The following is a 9,026-nucleotide window of genomic DNA, read 5'->3' on the forward strand; positions in this document are numbered from 1 at the left end:
GCAAAGGGGTTTACTCAAAGGGATGAACTATATTAAAATGAATATTTTCTCCTATTGTGAAACACAGTTTTATAAGGGTGATTTTCTCAATGATTGCGTTTATTGATTTTGAGTTAGAACAACTAGATGTTAAGACTGCTTTTTTTGCATGGTGAACTAGATGAACATATTTACATGGCTCGACCAAAAGCACTTCTATTAGAAGGTACAAAAGAAAAGTTGTGCTTATTACAAAGGTCATTATATAGGTTGAAACAATCACCTGGACAATGGTATAAAAGGTTTGATGAGTATGTAATAGATAAAGTGTTCAACAGAAGCAGTTATGACAATTGTGTCTACTTCGAAGTGTATAGCAGTTGCAAGTATGTTTACCTGTTGTTATATGTTGAGGATATGCTGGTTGCTTGTAAAGATAAAGCTGTAATCTCAGAAACTAAAGAGTTTGAAGTCTGAGTTTGAGATGAAAGAGCTTGGTGATGCTAACAAGGTTTTAGGCATGGAAATTACTAGAAACGGGAAGTCAAAGGTGTTATATCTTACTTAAAAGGATATGTCAAGAATATTTTGAGTAATTACTCTTTGGTGGGTAGTATAAATGTTGTTACACCTTTGGGTCGTCAATTTAAATTATCTGGTAAAGATAGTCTAGAAACAGTGCATGAACATGAAGAAATGTCAAAGAAAACTTATGCAAATGCAGTTGGTAGACTTATGTACTTGATGGTGTGTACAAGGCCAGACCTAGCATATGCAGTAAGTTTGGTTAGTAGATACTTGTCTTTCTAGGGGAAAGTACAGTGGGAAGTAGTAAATGGATTCTGAGATATGCTAATGGAACTTAGAATGTTAGCTTAATCTATGGTCTAAACTGCAGAGATATTGTATGTGATGTTATTGGTTATGTAGATTCTGATTTTGCTAAGGATGTGGATAAAGGAAAGTCTATTAGTTGATATGTATTTACATTATTTGGTTCAGTTGTTAGTTGGAAGGCTAGCTTGCAAAGTGTGGTGGCAGTGTCAACAACTGAAGCTAAATATATATCTTTAACAGAAGCAATAAAGGAGTCAATATGACTAAATGGGTTGCTGAATGACTTCAGGGTGGTATGAGTGAACTATTGGTGTTTTGTGAAAATAAAATTTAATGCAGTTATAAAGAAACCGGATTTTTCACTAGAGGACCAAGCATATAAATGTTAATCTTCGCTTTATAAGGGAAATAACCAGCTCTAGTACTGTTTTAGTTCAGAAGATTGATACTTAAGAAAATACTTCAGATATGCATACTAAAGTGTTACCATTGGCTAAGTTTGCAAAGTGTCTCGAGATTTTGGGTGTTTGTTGAAGTTGTGATTAATTGATGTCTTTTTCAATTAAGGTGGAGATTGTGAAATGTTAATTGAAATAGTAATTAAAGTACAGGACCAGGGACTAGAAGTGTCGAATGTTGGAAGTTTAAAGTTTTAGTCGTTGTTGTTAAGTAACGGAAAGTATGGGGGTGTAAACTATACATATTTCTTTTTACATTTGAAATGTTGTTATTTCTGTTGGACGCTCCAGATTAGGGTTCATATAAGTTTCCATTTCGTGTAATAAGCTTTCAATTGTTTTCTAAAATCATTTTTGCATTAATAAAATCAGTAGTAATCGAGTTTCTAATTTAGTTTTCTTCGTGTAATTTTTTTATATCATGATTATTCTTCGTTTGCAAAGAAAGATAATAAGATTTTCACAGCTATCTAAACCTATGTTGATGACATACTAATCACAGGAAACTCAGTAATAGATATCACAATGCTAAAACGGACACTGGATAATAAATTTACAATTGAGAATCTTAGTTTGGCCAGGAATTTCCTTGGTATTGAGTTGTGGAGAACCAACAAGGGCACATATTTACATCAAAGAAAATACACTCTTAACCTTTAAATAGATGCACTACAAGACATTTTCACCTTTGCCTCAACACATAATGATGTCATCATAAAAAGGTGTACCTTTGACATAACCATATCCATAAAGAAGATTCATTTACAAATTACTTTATTTGTCTATGGATATCTCTTTTCCAATTCAACATTTAAGCCAATCAATGTCTTCTTCTAAGGATCTGCATATGCAAGCTACTATTGAGATATCTCAAAGGGTTTATTTCAAAAAGGTTATTATAACACATACAATTAGATCTAAAAGTGGCAGGCTTTTCTGATGCAGATTGGGCAACCTGCATCATGACGAGAAAGCCTTTGACTGATTATTGTGTGTTTCTAGGTCATTCTTTGGCGTATTGGAAAACAAAGAAGCAAGTGAGAGTGTCAAGGTCATTTACAGAGGATGAATACAAAGGTATGGCTACCACAACATGTGAATTGGTTTGGCTAACATACTTCTTCAAGGATATACACATTGAAGTTCAAATACCAGTAACTTTTTTTTTGTTGCCAACATGGCTACTCAATAGACAACTGCAAACCCTTGTAATCATGAACGAACCAAGCACTTGGATATCGACTGTTATTTTACAAGAAATAAAGTACAAGATTGTTTCTTGCAAATTGCCTATATTCCTACACATCTACAACTTGACATAATGACCAAGGCATTGGGTCATAATCAACAGCGATCAATTTTTGGTTACCAAAGAAATTCCAACTTAGGATCAAAAGGTGTATGTTTGGTGGACACCCCACCCTGAAAGAGTCGGATGTCGAAAAGTCATCATCCCACTACCACAGGAGTTATAAAACTCTTGCCGTGAGTGGGGATCGAGCATGTGTCATTTTTAAGATCTAGCTTCCATATGAATGGTCCCAGCTTCTAAGGTACCAAGTACCATCTTGAGGGGAGGATATGAAATTCTAAACGTATTCGAGTTACAAGTTTACAGCCAGAAAGGTAAAATTATTAACTGCAAGGGTAGAAAATGTAAAATTGTGTTATGGCGGGAAATCAGTCTAAACCGACGTTGGGATTCTTTAGCTTAATTCGTTAATTTCTATTATACATTCCAAATTAAGCTTGTATATAAATATGTAATTAGTGATGTTCATTCAATAATTAATGAAATCATTTATCAATCCACTTCCGTTCATACGTGGTTTGTGATACCCAATTGCAAAGTCAGGTGCAAATTTAGTAAATTAGATCTTAATATATTGTTATTAGTTAATTGTTTGATGTTTGATTGATTGATTAAAAAATGGGTTTTCTCCAGGATTTTTTCACGATTAGTTGTCAAGCAATCCCGAACTCGCGATTAGTTGCCCAACAACCCGGATCAATCGGTGAAGTTTCCTACCTAGCGTGTGTGGGTCGCAATGAGAATATTCGATGCGAAAATTTGTTGTTCAAAAAATAATTGTAAAAATCGAAAATCCGTGAAGGTTGACTTTTTTGTGTGATTTCACTAACTGGTGACTCATTGAAAGTTTGAGTTTTTTTATGTTTGATTACACTAACTAGTTCATTGTCTTGTTGTGTTGCTACTTACATGTAATCAACCTCTACAGTTCACCTCAAGTTAATAAATTGTTGTAATAATTCGGGTTATCCATGTTTGTAGGGGTATAAAGTACTTTGATCTTCAACACAATCTTACAATTTGGGTACATGTTCTTTAGAACAAAAAAAAGTTGGTCCCATTTTCCTTTTTTTGAGTGTAACTAAATCTATAAAAGTAGACTAGAAAATTTATCTTGAATTTTCGAGAAGAAGATAATATGGTTGCCACCTCATTAAATTTGAAGAGGCGGTGTTTATGTAGATGATTAAGTAAAAAAAATTGCATCGATTACAACTTTTTTCATAGCTGCATAGTTTCTTTACCCCAAATTAAAATCAGTCTTTTTCGAACAATTGTAAGAGTAATATTCTATTTCTTGAGAAACTTTGACTTTTATATTATATTTTTGAACTATTTGCTATTTGATATATTATGGCGAAATATGATGTCTATTTTGAGGATGTATAAGGTATGAAGGTTACAAAATTGACCAAATTTCCTGATTCGATAAAAGCAATGATATATGGAAGTTGTACCCTTCGTACATGTGGTAAAAAATGGCTCAAGATGTTCGATAACAACTTTAAGGAAAAGACAAAGTCGCTAACTAAAAACAATTCGTTTTCAAACCATATGAAATAACCAAAAAGGCAAATATAAATAGATTGAATATAAATATAAATAGATTGAATCTCCAACAAGAAATTCTAACTTGGAACAACGACTTCATAACCTATCAATTTTATATTAAGATATGTAGGATACCATTAAAAAGCTGTTTATTAGTTACGGAGGAATGATGTATTGATGATTGTTATCATTTTCCGCATAATAATAAGTTAATGCCCTTATTTTATAGGATTTATATATATTTGATTGATTTATCGGTTCACAGATTTGTGTGTATTTATAGATTATTCTTTACTTATTTATAGAATTAGGATTCAAAACAAAATAGAATTAAGAAGGGTTAGTGTTTTTATTCATATATACACAATTAACTAGATTGTTTCATGATTGTTTACAATCCTCATCTAGAATCAAGAAATACTACTTGTAAATTTTATGAATGATATCATAGCACAAACTTAGTGTAAAAAATGATTTATCTAGTTGTCTTGTTATACTAGTGTAATATATTTTCATTAATAAAATAATCACCTATTGATGTTGAACATCCTATTACATTCTTTTAAAATTTTACAATGTTTTGTCATCCTTTTAAATGGTTTTTAGATACTTTAAATCTTACTGTATGAAGAAGGTTTTCTTTTGTCTCATCGTTTATGATATTGTTTTGAATCGCTCTAACGATTTGTCCTTGTCGCGGTAAATTTTATGCCCCCTACGATCGAATTTCCTGGATCCGCCACTGTCTACATGTAACCCCGTCGCTAGTTTGAAATTTTTTATTACAAAATACTTTTTAAATTGTCCGAGACACCACAAAATTTAGTTACAGGACCCCATATATTTTTAAATTTTTAAGTAAACAATCACTATACTCTTTAAATTGTATAGGATCCTCTATTTTTAACTATCGAACTCAAATTTTTGAAGAATTTTTGAGATAAACAACCACTAAGTAACATTCAAATATAACTTGTACTGAAAAAAGATTTCGGAATCCCATTGAGTTTTGTTTCTGGAATCGCCACTCATAACATCACTAATATGATATTGTTATAAAATATCTAGATTGTGTTATAAAATATCTAGATTGGATGTTAATTTTATTATTATTATATTTCTTGCATAGTAATATTTTATACTATAAATAGACATGTATGGTAACCATTTAAGGTGCACCATTTCTCTTGAAATATCAATATCAATATTTCTTCTCTCCTTCTTCTCTCTTTTTCTCTCTTTGTTCTTATAACCATTAAAGGTAGTTATAAGCCTACTGAATTATAACACGTTATCAGCACGAAAAGCTTAGTGTAATTAAAAGATATCTCAAACGATCACGAATCACTAATCAAGGTATGAAATTATTAATAATTTTCAAACTCGAATATATCAAATTTTGGACTACTAACATTTATATTTATGTTATTTAAGTTATATATGGTCGGTTATACCACCTGAATTATATTTCTGTAATCTAACTTTTACTAACTTCACTAACATTTATATTTATGTTATTTAAGTTATATATGGTCGGTTATACCACCTGAATTATATTTCTGTAATCTAACTTTTACTAACTTCACTAACATTTATATTTATGTTATTTAAGTTATATATGGTCGGTTATACCACCTGAATTATATTTCTGTAATCTAACTTTTACTAACTTCACTAACATTTATATTTATGTTATTTAAGTTATATATGGTCGGTTATACCACCTGAATTATATTTTCTGTAATCTAACTCTTATTAACTTCACTAACATTTATATTTATGTTAATAAGACCTCATGATTGTACGCAACACGTCATTTGACAACACGGTACTTTATGTACGCAACACGTCATTTGACAACACGGTACCATGGGTCGAGATTAATTCCGATCAATACGAATACGACGGGGTCTTTATATGTTATCTAACATTTATGATTACTTGTGCAATTAATCATTATTTATTTCATGCATACTAATGTTTATTCTTAAATTTATAATTTTAAAAGTTAAAATAAAAAAATAGTTTGTATTTTTATTAAAAGTAAATCTTAAAAGTTAAAATAAGAAAAAGTAGTTTGTACTTTTATTAAAAGTAAATCTTAAAAGTTAAAATACAAAAAGTAGTTTGTATTTTTATTAAAAGTAAATCTTAAAAGTTAAAATAAGAAAAAGTAGTTTGTATTTTTATTAAAAGTATATCTTAAAAGTTAAAGTAAGAAAAAAAGGGGATGGTAAAATGGAATAGTTTTTTTTGTCAAAAATGAAGTATTGAAAATGAAGTGGTCTCCTTCTATAACTAAAAAAAAATATATACTTTTATCAAATGAATTTTTTTGTGGCCGACAATTTCAAACACGAGTCCGTGTTTAGTTTATCAAGAATATCTCTTGCTTTGGTGAAAGGTCACGATCACGATATCAGGTGTTGTGAAAGAATTAAAAAATTGGTCAAGTGGCCTTTTAAAAACTAGAAAAAAAAAATTTAAACAAAAAGTTTTTTTTATATATTTATAATTTACGGGTAACGTAAAAAAAGGAAGTTTTTTAAAAAAAAAAAAAAAACAAAGAAAGTGTTTAAATGAGTTTTACAGAAAGGGGGAAAGCAAAGTAAAAAAAAAACTTTTTTCCAAACAAAGGTAAATGAAAGTAGGACTTAATACAAGAAAAAAGTAAACATCTCCTAGACGTGATAAAATTTATCAATGATAAGTATTAGACTTGATGAGCTAAATGTGACAAAAATGTTTCAACATGTCTTATGTTAATTTTCTAAAATAAGTTATTATTATTCCGAGTTTAACACATATACATATGTTAATTAAAAATAACCTTTTTGTTCTTATGTAGTGTTGGGTTGCAATTTTGGTTGTATGCCATAATTCCATCCAGTAGAGTGACAATAGAAAACTTTTGATGATAATCAATAAAAAACTTTTTTCCAAACTTGTCAAATGTTTTGTTAAAAACGTGACCGTTGAAAAAAGGAGGTTGAATAATAAAACTTAAAAAACAAATTATTTTTTTAAGAGTGTGTATCAAAATGGCCCGTTTAATAATGGGGAGTAAAAATATAGTCAAATTGTTTCAACGAACAAGGGTTCAATTGGATGTCTCTTAAAAAAAATTCGCGGGTACGGGTGATGGATCCAATGGATCCGCATCCACGACCCGCGGGTGCTATCCCTAATTGTGACAAGTACAAATCAACTAAAAGTCTAAAAAATAAATGCTCTTATAGGGACCAAATGTTCACAATAATTGCCTAAGCTAGATATGAAACAAATAGTTCATAAAAAAAAAAAGGTCGTTGTGCGTTTTCGGGATGATAGCCGAAATACACTTACAAAAGTAGGTCAGCCGTCAATTCTTTATGGCCATATCAATGTAGATCAATAAAATCATTTATGGTTTTGATAAAAGATTAATTAAAAATTAATTGTTTTTTGGTCTTGGATTCTCGGTAACAAAAGCAAAGGTTGTTTTTGGTTGCCACAACAAACAAGACAGAGGTTGTTGACTTTTGTTGTTAAACATGGCACAAGTGAACAATAACAATAGATTATTGTTTTTGAAAAGAATAATGATGCGTTAATTTTATTGTATAAAATAAAATTAAAGAAAATGGTTTTCATTGATGACTATGAACAAACGCAAACAAAGTGTTTGTGGTATTTGGTGATTAAAAAAAAAAGTGCATCTAAAGCTTCTACTGAAAATAATATGCATCTAAAGCTTCTACTGAAAATTAATGTGCAAGGTACAACGTATAACTATATGGTCAAATTCATTTGAGCCTTCGGAGTTACAAGTATATGATGTATATATATATTACTCAATTAACAAAATAGTAAATCTAAATTAATTCATATGAATAGTAAAACGAAATTAATTAATTTACTATTCACATAAAAAAGCGCATATGATAAAAAGCGCATCGCATATGATAAGCGCATATGATAAAAGGCGAATATGATGAAAAGCACAACGCATATGATGAAAATCGCATATGATTAAAAGCGCATATGGTGAAAAACACAGCGCATATGATTAAAAGCGTATATGGTGAAAAGGATATATGATAAAAAAAAAACACATATGGTGATTTATAAAAAAAAAAAAAAAAAAAAAACACATATGGTGATTAATGGAAAGCACATATGGTGATTAATGAAAAGTATATTGTGAAAAAGAATCACAAATGTTTCTTGAAAGAATTCAAGGTAAGATATATGAACCAATTCATCCATCATGTGAACCATTTTGATATTTCATGGTTCTAATAGACGCATCTAGCGGATGGTCTCATATTTGTATGTTATCAAGCCGTAATATGGCATTTGCAAAGTTTCTTGCACAAATTATTAAATTGAGAACACATTATTCTGATTACACCATTAAAAGGATGAGACTTGATAATGCTGGTGAGTTAACATCTCAAGCATTTAATGATCATTATATATCTACAGGGATTGTTGTTGAACATCCAGTTGCTCATGTGCATACACAAAATTGGTTTAGCTGAATCAATAGATAAACGCTTACAGCTAATAACTAGACAATTGATAATGAGTACAAATCTCTCAATATTTATATGTGGACATGTAAATTTACATGCTGCGACATTAATTCGCATTATACCATGTGGAAGTCGTAAATATTTTCACTTAATACTTGATTTTGGCCAAGAGCCAAATATTTTCTACCTTAAAACATTGGTTGTGCAGTGTATGTTCCAATTGTATCACCACAACACAATAAAATGGTTCTTCAAAGAAAGATGATAATATATTTTGGATATAAAACATCTTCAATCATAAGATATATTGAACCCATGATGGGTGATGTTTTTACAGCACGTTTTGCTGATTGTCATTTTAATAAAACATTG

Source organism: Rutidosis leptorrhynchoides, chromosome 5 (genome assembly GCF_046630445.1).
Source record: "Rutidosis leptorrhynchoides isolate AG116_Rl617_1_P2 chromosome 5, CSIRO_AGI_Rlap_v1, whole genome shotgun sequence".
NCBI lineage: Eukaryota > Viridiplantae > Streptophyta > Magnoliopsida > Asterales > Asteraceae > Rutidosis > Rutidosis leptorrhynchoides.